Source organism: Phyllobates terribilis, unplaced genomic scaffold (assembly GCF_046119375.1).
Source record: "Phyllobates terribilis strain yellow unplaced genomic scaffold, ASM4611937v1 Scaffold_3__8_contigs__length_932513732, whole genome shotgun sequence".
Lineage (NCBI taxonomy): Eukaryota > Metazoa > Chordata > Amphibia > Anura > Dendrobatidae > Phyllobates > Phyllobates terribilis.
In genome coordinates this window covers 309,872,418-309,893,411 of record NW_027362763.1, presented here as the reverse complement: position 1 = coordinate 309,893,411, position 20,994 = coordinate 309,872,418, and the positions used below count along the sequence as shown (strand labels likewise).

The window sequence follows — 20,994 nt, the reverse complement described above, 5'->3', positions numbered from 1 at the left end:
TTTCTGCTGCATAGAGGTGATCTGCTCATCACCTCTATGTAACAGAGGCGATCGGACAGTTGCTGCTTCTAGTCTCCTATGGACTATAGAAGCAAGCAAAAGGTGTAAAAAAAATGTTTTTAAAAATATTAAAAAAATGTAAAAAATATAAAAGTTTAAATCACCCCCTTCGCCCCATTCAAAATAAAATAATAAAAAAAAAAAAACACATACACATATTTGGTATTGCCGCGTTCAGAATTGCCCGATCTATCAATATAAAAAAAGGAGGAATCCAAACGATAAACGGCGTAAAGAGAAAAAAATTCTAAACGCCAGAAATACGTTTTTTGGTCGCTGCAACATTGCAATAATATGCAATAACAGGCGATCAAAACATCTACCCCAAAATGGTATCAATAAAAACATCAGCTTGGCGCGCAAAAAATAAGCCCTCACCCGGTCTCAGATCCTGAAATATGGAGACGCAACGGGTCTCGGAAAATGCGCCATTTTTTTTTTTTAGCAAACTTTTGATTTTTTTTTCATCGCTTAAATAAAAAAGAACCTATACATGTTTGGTATCTACAAACTCGAAATGACCTGGAGAATAATAATGGCAGGTCAATTTTAGCATTCAGTGAATGTGGCAAAAAAAAAAAAAAAAGCATCTGTGGTATTGCACTTTTTTGCAATTTCACCGGACTTGGAATTTTTTTCCTGTTTTCCCATAAATGATACGGTAAAACCAGTAATGTTGTTCAAAAGTACTACTCGTCCTGCAAAAAATAAGCCCTCACATGGCCATATTGACCAAAAAATAAAAAACGCTATGGCTCTGGGAACAAGGGGAGCAAAAAACGAAAATGCAAAAACGGAAAATCCCAGGGTCATTAAGGGGTTAAAGTCCTTTTATTTTGTTTGATTGGAACTTATTTATATCTTACTTACTCTATTCATTGTATGGATAGTTTGCTGAACACATTCTAAGTAACGAGAGTCATATGCATATGACTTTACCTCCTTTGATTGTTTTGCCACAATATATGATATTATATTGTTTAACATAATGTAAATTATGGAAATTGCCATCCTTGATGGTACCCCATTTTATCGCATACTTGTTTGATTTGCACGATGGTTTGTTTTGTTGTTTTTTTCTTCTTCAATAAAACACGTTTATAAAAAAAAGTTTCTACAAAATTGCGGTCTCAATTGCTGTCTTACATACTAGAGCTATATTTTTCTAGAGTTTTGCAACCAATTACATCAGTGCCGTTTATGAATGGCCACCAGGTAGTTTGTGTTCCCATATGAGGAAAAAAGTATTTAAGGAAATTATCACAATTAGCGAATGTTGCAAAATTTCTTCTAATACATATTTTATAGCTACTATTTAATATTATAGAAATAAATAATCAGAATTTTTTTTTTCGGGCACCAGAATGCAAACAAGCAGATAAAACTTTTCATTTGGAAAAAAAATGTTTAACTAATTCTGAATATAACAATCAGAATACATCTCTGGATCAAGAACACATATCCAGAAATCTTGTACATTGTGATTTATCTTACAAGCAAGACGTTCAGGCCACTCTTCAACCCCGGTAATAATGTGTTTAAAAGTCTCGCTGCTCTTACAGTAAATAAATCCTGTCCATAAGGTAAATCTTCAGTCTTCTAACCAGTGAATGACTCCGCTTGTAAGAAGACACAAAAAATACTATGGGGCTGATACACTTTGAACACTCACAATATTTTTGCTCAACGCAGAGTTGTGCAATAATGTTGCGACTTTTAGCGCTTTCACCCCAGTTTCAAGCAGCTCCACCAAAATGGGCAGATGTGGGAAGGAACCATGGTGAGATGAAGTGTGGATACATCAGTCCATCAAATTCATGAAAAATGATGGCTTTTCTTATGACAGAAATGTTACTCTAAGGCGCATGCTACTAGTTAGATGCGCTGAATTCATTAAAGGGGGTCTCTGAGAAATGTCATAAAATAAATAATACATATTTAAATGTTAAAAAATTTTGTAAATAATCTGTTAGGATTTTAAAGATGGCAATGGCCATCTGGCTCATTCTGAAGTCCATCCTAGATTTCAGAAGAGTTGCAGTAGGACAGACTGCATGAAGCACGAGACAGACGCATTAAAACTGTCAGGCTGACTGAGATGAATATTCATAATCAGTCAGCTAAAGAAAGGTTTAACTTCTCCTTTAGACTGGCTCCACTCAGTGTCCTGTCAGGTTGACTGAAAAGAGAAATGTGCATTCACGATGTCGGACGCTGCTCTGATGTGACTTCTGTCTCAAGCAGATGTTTTTCACGCAGCCCGTCCTACTGTGTGTCCTCTGAAATCTATGATGAGCTGCTCAATGATATAGATTGCAGTTGCCATCTTTAAAATCCTGAAAGTGCACTAGATAAAGCATACATTTTTGCTAAATAAAGGTATTTAGAAAAATATTTAATATTTAAATGTGTATTTATTTTATACATTTTTTCGGAGAACCCCTTTAAGTAGCATGCGCCTCTTAATAAATTTAAGGCATGTTATTCCTGCAGACCTCTCATTAAGACTGGAATGCAAATATTGTTTAGTTTATGTTTAATTGAATGCAGTTGAAATAATGAAGTGAACCTCCTGAAATGTATTCTTTATGCTCTTTTCAATCAATATATTGCTTCAGTATCATTGCCAAAACAATCACGTTTGTTAATATACCCTATAATAGTTCTCATTCAAGTTATTTTGTAAGGAAGATGCTTTCTAAGTATTCTAACATCGCAAAGCCTCCAGTACATCATTAATAATTGATCTTAAACTGCTCCAACACCCCTCTTCTTACATGATTATTTCTATTCTGCCCTTTAAAGGAATTGTTTAGGTTTGGAATGGAAGTCTGCAGTCAATCCATGTGACTGCAGACTTTTGAATCATTACAGTTGCGTTACGTGACTGCACGTATGCGATTTGCATACTTCCAGCCACATTCCAACTAGACTTACACAGCCTCACTAAATATAAGTGAATTGAGCGAGGCCAAGCACATCCAGTTGGCATATGACTGCATGCAAATCGCATACTTGAGGTCATGTGATTGCCTGCTCTCACAGCTAGCACCAGAGAACCCTGACAGCGTGAATGGAGTGACTACAGATTTTCATCCCAAACCTGGATAACCCCTTTCATTCTTGTCTCAAGCTACAGTGGGGAAAGAAGTATTTGATACATGGCCGATTTAGGACGTTTTACCACCAACAGATAATGGAGAGGGCAGTAATTTTTATCGTAGGTACACTTCAACTGTGAAAGACAGTATCTTAAAAAAAATCCAGCAAATCACAATGTATGATTTTTACATAATTAATTTGCATTTTATTGCAAGAAATAAGTAATTGATATAATAGAAAGACAGAACTTAATATTTGCTATTGCAAATACAGAGGTCAGAGTCAGACGTTTCCTGTAGTTCTTGACCAAGTTTGCACACACAGCAGCAGGGATTTTAGCTCGATACAGATCTTCTCCAGATCTTTCAGGTTTCAGAGCTGTCGCTGGGCAACATTGAGTTTCAGCTCCCTCCAAAGATTTTCTATTGGGTTCTGGTCTGGAGACTAGGCCACTCCAGGACCTTGAAATGCTTCTTGTGCAGGTCTACAATTTTGTACCTGGTGTCCTTAGACAGGTCTTTGGTCTTGGCCATAGTGGAGAGGTTGGAGTGTGATTGATTGAGTGTGTGGACAGGTAGCTTTTATACAGGTAACAAATTCAAACATTTGAAATTAATACAGGTAATGAGTGCAGAGTAGGAGGGCTTCTTTAAGAAAAACTAACAGATCTGTGAGAGCCATAATTCTTGCTGGTTGGTAGGTGATCAAATACTTATTTCATGCAATAAAATGAAATGTAACTATTTAAAAATCATACAATGTGATTTTCTTGTTTTTCTTTTTAGATTCTGTTTCTCACAGGTGAAGTGTACCTACGATAAAAATTATAGATCTCTCCATTCTTTGTAGGTGGAAAAACTTGCAAACTCAGAAGTGTGTCAAATACTTATTTTCCCTACTGTATATGTACTGAAGTAACAGATTGACAATAATACAGTATCTCTAATTTCTTCTACTTTTTATTGCTCATTTTGGATGTTTTGGATATCCACATTACAACTGCCCATGCAGAATCATGTAGGTTTAAAGTGGCTACTTTTATGCTAGTTCTATTGCAACAATTTAGTTTTACAAAATATTGTATTTTAAAATGTAAAAAATCTTTATTAAAAGGCATTGTTTAAAAACTGTTGCCAAATTAAAGAAGACAAATGCAGTCTTACTTCAAAAATTCAAATGTCAAAATATGCCACCTTTCTTTTCCTTGTGGTATTCTGTAAATCCTTCACTAAGTGAAGTACTGAGTAAGTAAAGAGTATGTCAATGTGATCATTCAGGGACTATAGATGGTGTTTCTACCTAAGAGAAAAATAAAGTCATACCCTTTAAACTCTTCTTGACCTTTTTACTCTACTCACTTATTCAGAACTCACGTAAATAGTCCTAAACTAGACTTTTGATGCAGGATTAGGGAAAATAAATGGGCAACCCAGTGGAATTGAGACATAGAAATGCTCTATACTATAATGCAGAGTAATTTATATAGCTCTATACCTGACAAAACGGTCACTTTCAAACAGGTTTGATTAATGAGGGCCAGTATTCCCTATGCATGGAGACCTGCTGGAATGCCAATGTATTCCTCTGTTCTTTCTTAACATCTCAGTCAAAAATATCTGTCGAAAAACAGTTTTAATACGGACACTCATCAAAAGCCAATGATAAATCAGCATAAAAGTTATAAATTACCATCTTTATTTTTATATTCAATAAAAAAAACTCCATATAGTAACATTTTGCAGTGCACTACATGCTATGGCTACAAATGAATCTAGCATCTGAAATGCGTCAGTAGGGTTGTAGTGTGGTGCGCAATGTTGACCATTTTTATTGATAATGGAAATAAAGCTTGGAAATGTACAAGTCATGGAGAGGTGAGCTGCTATTTTGTCTTAATCTTACTGGCCAAAAGCCCTACTTCTTACTGAATTTATTATTGGTTGACAAACTGTGGTACTGGTATACCATTAGTTACAAGGCTGTGGACTGCTGAGGCTGTGGTGCTGTAGACCTGTGCACTTGTAAATAAGGAGAGGTATGAACCTGCACTTAAACTGCATGCACTTGCGGCACTTGTTTGCTCTTCTGTAAATCTTTGTGCAATTGTATTGTATTGTGCAATTGAAATTCTTTGAAAAGTGGAGATGTGGCACCCCAGGGGTCTGGTTTTCCACAGTAATGTAATGTTATGTCTGAGAGCAGGTGGGAGGTCCTTTGGTCAGGGATCCTGTGCATGCCACACCTCCTGCCCAGTCTTGGGAGGGGAAGAACTTCCCCTGTATAAACCCGGGGCTGAGGCAGGGTGAGTCAGACAAGGAGAGTGGAGACAAGAAGCAGCATAGGAAACAGGAGAGTTCCAAGGAGTCAGGGGCTGGCAGCTGCAGCGCTCGCCCTGACTAAGAAGATTCTTTACCGGACCCGGAGTCCGAGGCTGTGGGGACTAACTTCTACCCAGCAGCAGAATCCGTCAGGCAGGGGATTTCAGGTCCTGTGGCCCAGAAGCCCGAAGGCACGGTCACACGCGTGGGACCAGCACCGCCATCGTGGAGCGGAAGCCATTAGAAGGCCCCGAGTCACCGGCCATACGGGTGAGCACCACACGGTACACTCAGGGACGTGGGCTACTTACATCAGCTTCTAGCAAGGTAGCCAGAAGAGTACAGTCAGTTTGTGAGGCCTACAACTACGCCTGGCCAGGGGAGATCCCATCTGCTCAAAGACTGACCAGGCCCCGTTTGCTAGCAAGTACTCCGGGAGGGTCTATCGTTGTTACCAGTAAAGACCCTGAACTACACCGTACCGTCTCTGAGTGGTTCCTGCTACCCCCATCATCCACGTCGGCTGCCCTGAGGCCATACCCCTCCCGTTGGGGGTTATACTATCACGCTGCACAATCCCACCATCGGCCTCAGCGGTCTGCCCTGCAGCAGCAGCTCCCTGGCTGCACTCAACGGGTGGCGTAGTCATCAACTATTTACTACTAATAGACTGCCGTCTAGTTTGACTCCCTGGGCACGGACCGGGTCACCGCCACGAGACTACAACCCTCCACTGATCCAGCTCCGGGTAGGCTCCCGCATGCGCAACGCAGCGCGACACAGGCCCAGGGGCGCGTCAACTTTGGCGTAGTCGGCAGGATTTCGTGCCCGCAACCACCGGGTACTGCGTGCCTGAAAAGCAAAGACTGTTCAAGCTTACCAGTGGTGAAGATTCCCGCTATCCGCGAAGTTTTCCCGCCATCCGGCGCCATCTTCGACCTTCTTCCCGCCATCTGTGGAGTTTTCCCGCCATTGGACGCCATCTTGAGGACGCCGCGCGGGAAGAAGAGGGGCGTGGACTCCGAAAGCGCGCGAGAACTGAAGCCCCGCCTCACGTCCGGACGTTGCGTAAGGTCCTGGAAGGAGCCCAGCAGACGCCGACGTCACAGGAGCGCGACGGAAGGTCCTCAACCCTGACGATCCACTGCGGAGCCGCGGCCTACGGAAGAGGATCATCGCAAGGTAGGCCACGGTCCACTAGGGGGGAGGAAGATGTCGGATACGGAGGAGAGCTTCACTGCCCCAACCCCCGCCAGCGCTACCGCTGCTGCAGTTATGCCCTTCACCATGCCCTATATCCCGGGAGCAGCTTGGCTACCCCAGTACTCAGGGGAGTCACATACCCTGCATGACTTTAGAGAAAAGCTGGATAGCCTCTTCCAGGTGTACCCCCTCACAGAAGAGCAAAAAGTGAGCATCCTGGTGGCCCAACTAACCGGGGCAGCCAAAAGGGAAGTAAAATCCTGGCCACCTGGGAGGAAGACTGTCGCAGGGATACTAACCCGGCTGAAGGACACCTTTGATACCCGCACCTCAGCCGAGATTAAGCTTAGATTCTACGGGTGCAAGCAGCGAGCGCATGAGAGTATAAGGGACTATGCACTAAACCTACAAGAGGCCCTGAGGGCCATAAAGCAGACCGACCCTGATGGGGTGGGAAACGAGGACAGGCTGTTGACTGAACAATTTATAGAGGGTTTATATTGCAATGCCCACCGAACCCAGTTGCGGGCAATGGCCTTACAGGATCCCCATCTGGACTTTGCACAGTTCAAGGACAGAGCCATCCGGGTGCTCCGAGAACCGGCACCAGGTGGCGTTGTGACCCACAGACGCCCCACTACCACTTACTACCAGGAGGCGGCGCCCTTGTCAGCAGGGCCTGTGGGAGCTGATGCGCAGGCTTTGGACAATGACCCGGCTCCAGACCTACACCATCAGGTCCAAGAGCTAGCTAAGAGCGTTGCTGCGCTAACCCGAACTGTGCAGTCTTTACAGGTTTCCACCCCAGGGAAGATCCAGCTGGCATCCGGACCGGAGGACATCCCGTGGCGTCGACCAAGGAGGACCCCACCGGCCAGAGGAAGACCCAGTGACCGATACAGCGAGGACGGACGACCCATCTGCCGCCGCTGCAATCAACCCGGACATATGGAAAGGTACTGTTCTTTAAACGGGCACAACCTGGGGTAGAGGGCCAACCCCCAGGAAAAAGATCACCAGGCCCATCGAACTGGCGCGACAGATATGTGGGAGGACGTCCAGTCTTGCCTGTGGTACTGGATGGCATTCCCATGAGTGCCCTACTGGATACCGGGTCACAGGTCACCACCATCCCGTACGTGCTCTTCAAGCAGTACTGGAATGACTCGGATATTACCCACTACCCTGACGACGACTTGAGTATCATCGCCAGCAATGGCCAGCCCGTGCCACAGATCGGATTTAAGGAGGTGGCCCTCAAAATCGGTAGAGTCGAACTGGCCGCACAGGGACTGATCATTGTAGATATTGATAAACATGAGAGTCACCCAAAAATAACTCTAGGAACTAACGTAATTGAAAATTGTCTTGCAGAGGTGATTTTCCTTTTACAGCAGGTTGCCAAGAACGCCAGCTCCGGCGAGCAGCGGGTGCTCCAGAAAGAGATCCGGGCACTGATGCAACGGCAACAAGTGGAACTCTCCGGCGGTGAGATTGGTAGCGTAAGAATGTGTGACCCTTTTCCTATTGCCATGCCCCCAAAAAGTGAAATGATGATTTGGTGCCGGGCAGCTATTGGTCTGAGAGGAAGAGATTACCAGGCAATGGTAGAACCAGTTTACTCAGACAGTAGGCCCACCATTTTGACAGCACGGGGGGTGGTCAATGTACGCCATGGGAGGGTGCCCATTCGCATAATAAATATCGGGGAGAGGGAAGTGTACCTGCCCCGGTATGCCACGCTAGCCAAATTATATACCACTAATCAAAATTCTATACAATCTGTGGAACCCTTGCCTCCATCTCACCCGGAGGAAGGTAACGGCTCTAAGAAAGACATGGAGGACTGGTGTCAGCAACTACATTTGGGTACTGATTCCACTCCCTCACATCAGAAACAAGGAGTCTATCGGGTGGTTCAAGAGTATGAGAGAATGTTTAGTAAACACCCGTTAGACTTCGGGCGAGTCAAGGGGGTAGAACACCGCATCCCCACGGGAGATCATCCTCCCATAAAAGAGAGGTATCGACCCGTACCCCCTGCACATTACCAACACGCCAAGGGGATGCTTAGAGACATGAAGGAGGCTGGGGTAATCCGGGATAGCTGTAGCCCCTGGGCAGCCCCACTAGTTTTAGTCAAAAAGAAAGACAACACCATGAGGATGTGTGTAGATTACCGGAAAATCAACCGTATCACACACAAGGATGCGTACCCCTTACCAAGGATAGAGGAGTCATTGGCTGCTTTAAGATCTGCTAACTTCTTCTCTACCTTGGATCTCACTAGCGGGTACTGGCAGGTTCCTGTAGCAGAGGCGGACCGGGAGAAGACCGCATTCACCACCCCGATGGGACTTAGTGAGTTCACCTGCATGCCGTTCGGACTCTGCAACGCCCCAGGAACCTTCCAACGATTAATGGAGTGCTGTCTGGGCCACAGAAACTTCGAGACGGTCCTGTTGTACCTGGACGATGTCATCGTATACTCCAAAACTTATGAGGACCACCTGAAACACCTGGCGGAGGTGTTCGAAGCTCTGGCGAGTTACGGCCTAAAGGTGAAACCCTCCAAGTGTCACCTCCTGAAACCAAAGGTGCAATACCTGGGACACGTGGTGAGCGCTGACGGAGTGGCTCCCGACCCCGATAAGATCACCGCAATTAAGGGATGGCCAAGCCCCTCCAGCGTAAAAGAAGTGCGGCAGTTCCTAGGGTTGGTAGGCTACTACCGAAGGTTTATTCCCGGTTTCACCAAAAAGGCAGCGCCTATGCAGGACCTCCTGATAGGCCAGTCCCGGAAGGCCAAGAACCAGAAGCCGCCCTTCAAATGGGAAGAGCTAGAAGAAGAGTCCTTCCGCCAGCTGAAGATGGCCCTCACGGGGGATGAAATCTTGGCGTACCCAGACTATAGCCAGCCCTTCATCCTCTACACCGACGCCAGTAACATCGGGCTAGGAGCCGTACTATCCCAGATTCAGCAGGGGAGAGAACGAGTGATCTCCTATGCCAGCCGAAAACTGCGACCCACCGAAAGGAACCCCGCGAATTACAGCTCATTTAAGCTAGAGTTCCTGGCCGTGGTATGGGCAGTCACCGAGCGCTTTAGGCATTACCTCGCTTCTTCCCGGTTCACCGTATACACGGATAACAACCCGTTGATACACCTGGACACGGCAAGACTCGGTGCCCTGGAGCAGAGGTGGATGGCCCGTCTGTCCAACTACGAGTTCACAATCAAATACCGGGCAGGACGCTCCAATACTAACGCGGATGCCCTGTCCAGGATGCCCAACCTGCCGGACGAAGGAGAAGATCCGGAGGGACTGGAAGAAGTTGAACTCCCTGCGTTCCACCGTCATGGGACTATCCAGTATTCCCACCGGGTAAGGGGTAAACAGGCTGCTACGTTGAACCCCTTACCCCACTACAACTGGGCGGAAACGCAAGACAGCGACCCTGCCGTCCGACTGGTGAAGGAGATGCTGACTCGGCCGGAGGCTCGACTTGAACCAGACGCTCCGGAGGAAGCCAAACAACTATGGGCGGAGAAGAGTCGACTATTCCTTTACAAGGGGAAGTTGTGCCGCAGAATGGTCAACTCCCGGACGCATGAACTACTCTGGCAAGTAGTGGTGCCACGAAGAGACGCAGCCATGGTGATGGAGGCATACCACGACGGAGCTGGACACTTCGGGTGGAAAAAGCTGGAGTTCCTGCTGCGCGAGCGGTTCCACTGGGTAGGCATGAGGGGAACCATCGAGAAGTGGTGCAGAGACTGTGGCCCGTGCAATCTGAGAAGGAAGGACCGGGCCAGCCAGAAGACTCCCCTGCAGTCCATCGTCACCCGGCAACCGTTGGAACTGGTAGCCTTGGATCATGTAAAACTGACCCCAAGCAGAAGTGGCTACGTCTACGCGTTAACCATCGTGGATCATTACTCCCGGTTCTTGGTTGTCGTCCCCGTCAAGGACTTAACGGCTCAAACAGCAGCTAGAGCCTTCCAGCAGCACTTCTGCCGTCCACACGGGTACCCGGACCAAGTGCTGACGGACCAGGGACCTGCCTTTGAAGCGGAGGTCTTCCAGGAATTCTGCAATCTGTATGGCTGCCGGAAGATAAGGACGACACCCTACCATCCGCAAACTAATGGACTTTGTGAAAAAATGAACCAGGTGGTAATGGATCTGCTAAAAACATTGCCCCTGGAAGAACGCAGTCTGTGGCCTGAGAAGTTGCCCGATCTGGTGGACCTATACAACCACATCCCGGTAGGTTCCACCAACTGTACCCCGGCTTACCTAATGAGGGCGAGACCTGGTAAGTTACCTGTTGACCTGGAAATGGGAGTCCTGACACCTGAGGACACTTCACCAGAAACAGACTGGGACACAGAGAGGCAGCAGCAGTACCGGAGAGTACAAGAGAGCGTGGAGCGAAGTCTCTGTCAGGCTAGGGAAAGACAAGAGAAGACTTACAACCAATATGCTCCCGCTGTTCCCCTGGTACCCGGAGAGCAGGTCTTGAAGAGGAAAAGACGGCTCCACAAGTTGGATGACCAGTGGGAGGAGGACCCGTACACCGTACTGCCCTCAAGCCACGAGAACCCGAAGGTCTGTACCATCAGTAAAGACGGAGGGGAAACCACAGCCATTGTATCCCGGGACCACCTGAAGAAGTGTCCCGAACAACTGAGGAACCCTGAAGAGGAACAAGAAGACCATCGACCCGTGGAAGAAAGGGAAGATATGGTTAGTACCGTGCTCGGGGACTTCCCTCAGTCTTGGACTCAAGTCAATGGTGCAGTTGTGGTACCCGTACTCACCTTCCTCCAACCATCATCCCAAGAACCTACGGAGCAACGGGTAGAGCTGGAAGAACAGCCGGTCCAGGAGGCAGAAGACTCCACACAAGCAGAACAGGAGAATCAACCCTCTGCTTATAGTGAGCCTGCCGTACCCCTAGTGAGACAAAGAGCCGGTAGACAGCTGCCCAGTTTACCCTCGACAGCTCCTACACCCTGTAGTTCAGGGCCAGACAGTCAGCTCCGTAGGTCCACTCGGGCCACTAGAGGCCAGTTACCCGCACGCTGGAGAATTTAAAGTGTATAAATTGTTTTATTTATGTTTTTCTGTGTATTGTTGCTTGTGAATAATTTTGTGTTTCCAGTTGTTTTTAGGAAACCTTGGTGGATTTACCGGGAATCCTTGTATATAGTTGGAGCGTAACCCAGGATGGACTAGAGACTGTTAAGGACTCGGGGTAGGACAGACCCCTACCTGGTTACGTCTCCCTGTGTTGGTGAAATGGACACCTTTGCTTTTCTTCAAAGACTGCACCCGGTTGCGGACACGCCGCAACCATCTTCTGTGTTTTTCTTATTGTGTTGTTATTGTTATACTTTGTTATGTTTTTCTAAATGTGTTTAGTCCCGGAGTACTAAATTTCACTAGGGGGGAATGTGGCACCCCAGGGGTCTGGTTTTCCACAGTAATGTAATGTTATGTCTGAGAGCAGGTGGGAGGTCCTTTGGTCAGGGATCCTGTGCATGCCACACCTCCTGCCCAGTCTTGGGAGGGGAAGAACTTCCCCTGTATAAACCCGGGGCTGAGGCAGGGTGAGTCAGACAAGGAGAGTGGAGACAAGAAGCAGCATAGGAAACAGGAGAGTTCCAAGGAGTCAGGGGCTGGCAGCTGCAGCGCTCGCCCTGACTAAGAAGATTCTTTACCGGACTCGGAGTCCGAGGCTGTGGGGACTAACTTCTACCCAGCAGCAGAATCCGTCAGGCAGGGGATTTCAGGTCCTGTGGCCCAGAAGCCCGAAGGCACGGTCACACGCGTGGGACCAGCACCGCCATCGTGGAGCGGAAGCCATTAGAAGGCCCCGAGTCACCGGCCATACGGGTGAGCACCACACGGTACACTCAGGGACGTGGGCTACTTACATCAGCTTCTAGCAAGGTAGCCAGAAGAGTACAGTCAGTTTGTGAGGCCTACAACTACGCCTGGCCAGGGGAGATCCCATCTGCTCAAAGACTGACCAGGCCCCGTTTGCTAGCAAGTACTCCGGGAGGGTCTATCGTTGTTACCAGTAAAGACCCTGAACTACACCGTACCGTCTCTGAGTGGTTCCTGCTACCCCCATCATCCACGTCGGCTGCCCTGAGGCCATACCCCTCCCGTTGGGGGTTATACTATCACGCTGCACAATCCCACCATCGGCCTCAGCGGTCTGCCCTGCAGCAGCAGCTCCCTGGCTGCACTCAACGGGTGGTGTAGTCATCAACTATTTACTACTAATAGACTGCCGTCTAGTTTGACTCCCTGGGCACGGACCGGGTCACCGCCACGAGACTACAACCCTCCACTGATCCGGCTCCGGGTAGGCTCCCGCATGCGCAACGCAGCGCGACACAGGCCCAGGGGCGCGTCAGAGACAATCCCTAGAAAGGAAATGCTCACAAGAGGAAATCGTGGGGGTGGTTCAGCCATTTGCTCATTCCGAGTGGTACTTATTAAACGACATTCAAGGCACATTTGGGATCTTGAAGGTCTAGTTAGGTGGTTTCGGGACACTTGTAACCATGTAACATGAACAATAGGGCGGACAAAATTGAAAATGAAACAGAGTTGCTTGGGTAGATGAGAGTTTTATTTCAGGTTTGGAGGACGTTATGCATTACATAAATTGATTCATTTTGGGAGGGGAGAAGGGTAGGGGGGGGTTCTATCTTTGAGTATTCATGTAAAGCTTTGATGTGAAATCTTTGTACTCATGCTTTATCCAAATGTTAAAACCTTTAATAAAAATGATTGTATAAAAAATAAAAAAAAAAGAATGTGACTGATGCTAACAGTAGATTTGTAGTAATGTAGCTGAGAAACAAGGTACTTGCAAGGCTTTACTTAGATATCATCTATTACAATGTCTTAGAGAAATCAGTGGTGATCTCTACCTGGAAAAAGGAAGGTTAATGCTGATTATTCTCCTATAAAATATAGCACTTTTGTGTTACATCCTGTAAAGTACATTATGTGGTTTCCTGTTTTTTTTTCACCAGAAGTCTGCTTTAAAGGGAATCTGTAATAAAAAATGACCTGTTTTTTTAAATGGGTTCTTATGTTAAATGTGGTTCTTTAAAAAATATTTTTTTTCAAAATTTCATATTGGTATCTATAATCAAATTAATTAAGAAATCTAGCCATTTTCACACTGGCCACTGAGCCTTATACAGGGCTCGTACTTCCTGTTATGTAACTCTCACTATTCTCCAGTCATTATCATTAGAGGCAGGATTGCAATGACAGATGATACCATTACATACAGTAATTAAAGGTAAATTCACCATTAACAATACTTGATGGTCTTACCTCCTCTCTCTTCCTGCACAATAACCTCTGCACAGATGAAAGAGCATGCCTAGGAAGTTCTCCTGTAGTGGTCAATGAGCCAGTCTACTGCTGCCTATGTTCATATGGCTGCTGAGGAATTATCTGTGTAAAACAGGAAATAGGAGTCTAGTATTAGGTTTAGTAGCTAGTGTGAAAATATCACGTTTTCTAATTTATTTAATATAAATAGTGATGTAGAAAACATAAAGAAATATATTAAATGCATGTATTATAAAAACCTGATTTAAACAATAAGTTATATTCTGATTAGTGATTACGCATTTTCTTTAAGTCCAGTCACATAAGAGCACATTTAAAAAATGAGTAATTTTGCTGTCAGTTTTTCATTTGCAAAGACAATGCAGATTATATAAAATCATATTCAAGCAAAAAGTTCAGAGAAACAAATCATATAACTTTGGTGCAGTACTGTATACACATTGGCATAGAAGAGGAAAAAACTAATTAAAGGGTCTTTGGCATCTTATGAAGTGATGAATTTTCACTAGTAAATGCCATAACTTTTTCATTGCTGGGGGTCCTTCAACAATACTGAAAATGAATATGACACATTGTTAGTGTCCCCATATAAGTTATCGCAGCACAGCAGCTTTACTGGCCATTTTGGCTGCATAGAGAACTGCAGCAAGTTCCATCCATTTAACCCCTTCACCTCCCAAGCCTGTTTCCACCTTCATGACCATGCCAAATTTTACAATTCTGACCAGTGTCACTTTATGTGGTAATAACTCTGGAACACTTCAACGGATTCCCCTGATTCTTAGACTGTTCTTTTGTGAAATATTGTACTTCATGGTAGTGGTAAAATTTGTTTGATATGCGTTTATTTGTGAAAAAATTGGAAATTTGGCAACAATTTTGCAATTTTCAAACTTTTAATTCTTATACCCTTAAACCAGAGAGTTATGTCATGCAAAATAGTTAATAAATAACATTTCCCACATGTCTACTATACATCGGCACAATTTTTGTAACTTAATTTTTTTTGTTAGTAAGTTATAAGGGTTAAAAGTTGACCAGCGATATCTTATTTTTCCAACAAAATTTACAAAACCATTTTTTTAAGGGACCACATCACATTTGAAGTGACTTTGAGGGGCCTATATGACAGAAAATACCCCAAATTGACACTATTCTAAAAACTACATCCCTCAAGGTGCTCAAAACCATATGAAAGAAATGTATTAACCCTTTATGTGCCTCACATGAATGCATGGAATGTGGAAGGAAAAAATGAACATTTAACTTTTTTTCACAAAAGTTTTATTTAGACTCAATTTTTTTTATTTTTGCAAGGGTAATAAAAGAAAATGAACCAAAAAAATTTTTGTGTGATTTTTCCTGAGTATTTCGATACCCCATGTGTATGGGAAAACTACTGTTTGGATGCACGGTAGCGCTCAGAAGAGAAGGAGCACCGCTTGACTTTTTGAAATCAAAATTGTCTGGAATCAAGAGTGGACGTCATGAAGCTTTTGGAGAGCCCGTGATATGCCTAAACAGTTGAAACCCCCCACAAGTGATCCCATTTTGGAAACTAGACCCCTCAGGGAACTTATCTAGATGTGTGGTGAGCACCTTGAACCCCAAGTGCTTCACAGAAGTTTATAACGTTAAGCTGTGAACATATAAAAAAATAATCACAGTAATTTATATCATTGGGTGGTGAAGAAAGAATAATTATATCTTTACAGCTAAAATGTTGTTTTAGCCTCAATTTTTTAATTTTTATACCATTGGGCAGTGAAAAAAAAAATTACATTTTTACCACAAAAATGAGTTTTAGCTCCAGATGTTACATTTTCACAAGGGGAAATGGGTAAAAATGGCACCTAAATTTGTCCCACAATTTCTACTGAATGTAGAAATATCCAATATGTGGCTGTACAGTGCTGCTTAGCTACACAGCGAGACTCAGGAGTAACGGAGCGCTATTTACCTCCTGGAGAGCTATTTGCTCCTGGAGCGCAGAGTTTTCTAGAATAGTTTGCAGACTCCATATACAAAGCCCCTAAGTGCTAGAAGTGCAGAATACCCCCTCAAGTGACCACATTTTGGAAATTATACCCCTTTGGAGATTTATCTACGAGTGTAGTGATGATGGTTTTCCAGAAACAAGCAGCAATGGATGTTGCTGAGTGAATATTGCAAATTTGCTGTTGTAGTGCACTGTACGTTGTAGTGCCCATACATAGTAGTGCTTAGTACGTTATGCCCAGCTCATGTATCTGGAGGCGGTCTCTCATTGTTATTGAAATACCAAACATGTGGACGCTAAATGTGGTTTTGGCACACTGTGGGGCCCAGAAGGGAGAGAGGCATTCGGATTTGGGAGTGCAAAATTCGCTAGGTTTCTTTTGGGGGGCAAGGAGCCATAGTGCTTTTCCAGAACCTTTGTACTACCAGTAACGTGGAAGCCCCCTATATTTCCATTAACAGATGATGGACCTGAGTGGGGACTAGCTTTTTTTGTGGATTGAGTTGAAGCTTTTATTAGGAGCATTTTACATGACGTTTGGGATCACATTTTTCTGGCGCTCTATGCTGAGCACTTTTATCGAGATTTCCATCTATATCTCAGAGTGACGTGATTCAGATGAAACCCCCGAGGGATCCATTTACTATAATGAGGCAACAGAGTTACTCGTGCCTCCGTCTGGTCTCTGTTCAGCCGTGGCTTTCTGCTCAGAGGTGCACAAAACTGTAGCCAATGGTGTTTTTATGCATGCCTAAAAAGACGGACAATGCTGGATCATAGGACAGACAGCATTCACAATGTATCTATGTGCCTCATTACAGGGAATTTTCTGTCTGAATCAAGTTTTTCAGAGATTTACACGGAAACCGCGGTGTAAGCGCTCAGCCTAGGAAGCAGGATAAATACGAGCAGAGCATCACTATGGTCTTTGTGAGGCAGAATGAACAAGTCAACAGTAGGTCAAGAATTGTCTTTATTTATTTTTTACGCCATTCCTCATGCGGTATAAGTGATTAGACGACTTTATTTTTCGGGTCGGTGCCATTACAGCGATACCAGATTTATATAGTTTTTTTATGTTTGGCTGCTGTCAACCACTAAAAGATGCTTTTTTGCAAAAACTTTTGCATCACCCTATTTTGAGAGCTATAATTTTTCCATATTTCGGCTGACAGAGTAATGTGAGGGCTTGTTTTTTGCGGGACAAGTTGACGTTTTCATTGGTATAATTTTTGGTCACAATACATTTTTTTAATCGCTTTCTATTCTGATTTTTGGGAGGAAAAATGAATAAAAACCATCAATCCAGGAATTGTTTTTCTGGGGAATTTTTTATGTCGTTCCGTGTGTAGTAAAAGTGATAAGGCAACTTTATTCTTCAGGTCAGTATGATTACAGAAATACCACATTTATATAATTTTTTTATGTTTCGGAGCTTTTACACAATAAAAACTATTTTATAGAAAAAATAATTCTTTTTGCATTGATTTATTCTGAGAGCTCTAACTTTTTTTAGTTTTCTACTGATGGAGCTGTGTGGCGGCTTTATTTTTTGCGGGACAAGATGACGTTTTCAGCAATACCATTTTTATTTACATTCATCTTTTTAATCACATATTATTACACTTTTTGTTCGGCGGTATGTTGAAAAAGCATAGTTTTTGCCTTTTTTTACGTTATTCACTGAAGGGGTTAACTAGTGTGACAGTTTTTTTTTAACTTTTTTACTTAGTCCCACTCTGGGACTTTCAGCACTCTGATTGCCCTTATAAAGCATTGTAATGGAGTAGCATTCCTATGCTTTTTAACCTGTCAGTGTTGCAGACACAAGCTTGTTAGACCATGCACTGTGCATGGTCAAACAAGCTTGCTAGTGCCTGGTGACCTGGATGTTGCTATGATGACGTTGGGTCACCATGGCAACGATCGGCTCCTCGCGATTACATCTAAAACCTGCGATCGATATCAATCGCAGCGTTTAGAGGGTTAAACTGCCAGGAGCGGTGAGTGCACCATGACGTATCCATACGTCCAAGGTCGGTAAGCATCTACCAACCTGGACGAATGTATGCATCCAAGGTCATGAAGGGGTTAAATGAAGCTCTGGTACAGTATCCCTTCTAATTTTGGATTGGGGGGCCCACATATTGGACCACACAAGTTGTGAATTAATGGCATATTTTTAAGAAAAGAGGAACATGCAAAACATGTAAATATGACCAGCACCATTTTCTAACCCTGCTGAAACTTCTATAATTTTGTTAGATGAGTCTGCTAGTGCCCAGTGCCCACTCCCCCAATTAACCCCAATATATTAGCATTTCAAGTGGCTAGATGTTCCAAATGTCTTATATTTTTTGTTAATCGATTGATTTTTTCAGCAATCTACACATCATATTAGCATTATTATGCTGCAATGTATCTGCTCTAAATAATATCTACATTATATCACCCAACAATTTTAAAGAACACAAGAGCAATTTCAGAAGAAACCCTAAAAAAAAAAAAACATTTGATAACATTTGATTCTGCTATTATGAACTGAAAGTACAGAACCAAGACAGAAATATGCTATGACTTTTAGTGAGGATAACTACAAGATTTATATTATTCATGTAAGCAGACGGAACTATGTGAAGGAGGAAAACTCTCCTAACACCCCTTTCATTGTAGTCAATGCGTGTTTTGCTCACTTTTTGAAAGGGAATATATAAAAATATTCCCTCGCCAGAGACAATATTGAATTCATTGTTCTCAGTTTGATCCTATTATGACCATGATGTCTTTAAAAAAAATTCAGATAAAAACTGCTCCCAAAACAAATTAAACAGTTGGTAAGTGAGATGTAAAAAGATATTCTGTCAGCCAGTGGTTCCAGTAAGAAGCACAATGCATTCTCTCCTGGCAAGAAGCCGAAAAATAAGGATAAAATGAAATGAATGAATTACATTCAGGACACAATGGAGCATCAGATTTGTCTGAAGTATATTGCACTGCAGGATACTACTCCAAATGAAGACCATGTTAAAAAAAAGTCATTTTCTATATTTTTCAAAATTTAATGGATAAAAGGAATATTGGAGCAGACATTGCAATACACTAACAGCAGTATACCTGGGTTTTACATTTGTATAGAACATTTTAAGAAACACCATTAATTCAATAAGGGGATGTTTTAATACAGGAAAGCCCTACACAATTATTTCTCAACAAGTATCATTCACAGCGCTGCTCATTTCCTTGTGGTATAGTCTTGTGCTGTTCATTCTACTCTTGATCCTGTGCAATTCACTTCCCCAGTATTTAGACTACAGGTGAATTTCCTACTATGAAGCCATATTTCCTTTCTATAACGCAAGAGACTTCATGATGTATTGTCTTATTCTAGTCAAATAAAGCCACACAGCTTCAAATCCATGACAGAATGGCACAAAACTGAATTTTATCACTTTTCAATTACTCATCACTCATTCGTGATTATGTTATATGTGCAATAAATTGATCAAATTCTGGTAAGTATACCACTAAACTTTCGGGGAAAATTATTGTTCTCTGTGAGGCAGTTTTCTGGCAGGGATTAGTGAGAAGTTAACAATCCTGTGCCAAAGTTGCAATAATTGCCAGAAAATTGGCATATGTTATATAAGATATCTGCACTAGCTGACAGAGGGTGGTTCATATGCACCTTTCCTCTATTTCTGCTGCTGAGTCCCATCACATTGTCTCAGTGGATGGCACAGGGAGAGAGCATAACTGATGTCACCACTGGGCGACATATTTGCCACCCAGATAGTCCCCCATTAGTCGCTCTTCTAGTTGGGCGGCATGTTCACCATTCATCTTACTACATAAAGAGCTTAATGTTGAGGTGAGTCCGAGAAAAACATCAGCTGACGTTGGAGCGATGACTCTGTTGTTGTAGATGGCGACGATGAAAGGGAACATTTTCCTAGTGAATTTTTAAATAGCTTAAATCCATCAGGCATGCCAAGTCATTGCCTTAGACTTAAAGTGGGCAGCATTATTATATTAACAGGAGAACCCATGAGTATAGTGGCACAAGAAACTTTATTAATAGATAATTCATTTAAAATTAGTGCATCACATCAAGTATATATAATATTACAGAAATGGAAACATGCAGAAAAGTAAGCCATACTCCATTGCTGAACTCTGAAAGGGGCCCTGGGGGGTCACAGTACACAGTGATAGAGGGACAGAGAAAGGATCAAGTGATCCTACAACTCAGATTCAAATGTAATGGATCCATGGAGTCAACTTTATCACGTAACTATGTAACACATCACTCACCCAGTGGAGAGGGGCCCAGCCCAGAGAGGGACGGCACAGGGACGGAGCGGTGGCAGGACACAGCCTCAACGTGTGTTTCACCGGTGGATTCCCTTGGCTTTCTCAAGAGGCAAGGGAAAGCACCGGCGAAACGCGCATCGAGGCTGTGTCCTGCCACTTCTCCGTCCCTGTGCTATCCCTATCTAGGCTGGGCCCCTCTCCACTGGGTGAATGATGTGTTACATAGTTATGTGATAGAGTTGACTCCATGGATCCATTACATTTGAATCCGAGTTGTAGGATCACTTGATCCTTTCTCTGTCCCTCTATCACTGTGTACTGTGACCCCCGGGGCCCCTTTCAGAGTTCAGCAATGGAGTATGGCTTACTTTTCTGCATGTTTCCATTTCTGTAATATTATATATACTTGGTGTGATGCACTAATTTTAAATGAATTATCTATTAATAAAGTTTCTTATGCCATTATACTCATGGGCTCTCCTGTTTATATATATTTTTAAGTAGGCACAATGGTGTGGGGATGGGGGATGAGTCTTTTTTCCAGACCCCCAACCCGCACCACTTATGATGTTGACCGCAGTTTGTTCAGCATTATTATATTGTTGAGAAA

At 43.7% G+C, this 20,994-nt stretch overlaps 1 protein-coding gene across 6 annotated transcripts in view; it reads right to left on the bottom strand.

Annotated features, from left to right (window-relative positions):
* The window catches only part of SOX2 (SRY-box transcription factor 2), a 1,587,917-nt gene that overhangs the window by 909,387 nt on the left and 657,536 nt on the right, over positions 1-20,994 (bottom strand). For all 6 annotated transcript variants that reach the window (XR_012318398.1, XR_012318399.1, XR_012318390.1 and 3 more), the window contains exon 4: positions 14,054-14,176. The gene's annotated coding sequence lies outside the window, so the exon portion shown is untranslated. The remainder of the gene's footprint in view (positions 1-14,053; positions 14,177-20,994) is intronic.